Genomic DNA, 232 nt, shown 5'->3' on the forward strand with positions numbered 1-232 from the left:
CCAGAGTCCGGGCCCACGTGGCCTTGTTTAGTGTCTTCTGCGATTGCACGCCTTGTTGCTGGGGGAGTCGTGGGATGAAGGCTGTAGTCTTCTTCTGTGTTTCTTGTCATCTGGAGCATGCGTACTTTAAAATACCTCCTTATTAGGCATTGAAAGCTAATACATCTTGTTCACTTAGCAAGACATTGCAGTTACAAAGTTTCCAACCGCACCTGCTTGCGAAGGCTAACAC

The sequence above is a fragment of the Haliaeetus leucocephalus genome, unplaced genomic scaffold, assembly GCF_000737465.1.
Source record: "Haliaeetus leucocephalus isolate CR32 unplaced genomic scaffold, Haliaeetus_leucocephalus-4.0 Scaffold932, whole genome shotgun sequence".
In the NCBI taxonomy this organism is placed as follows: domain Eukaryota; kingdom Metazoa; phylum Chordata; class Aves; order Accipitriformes; family Accipitridae; genus Haliaeetus; species Haliaeetus leucocephalus.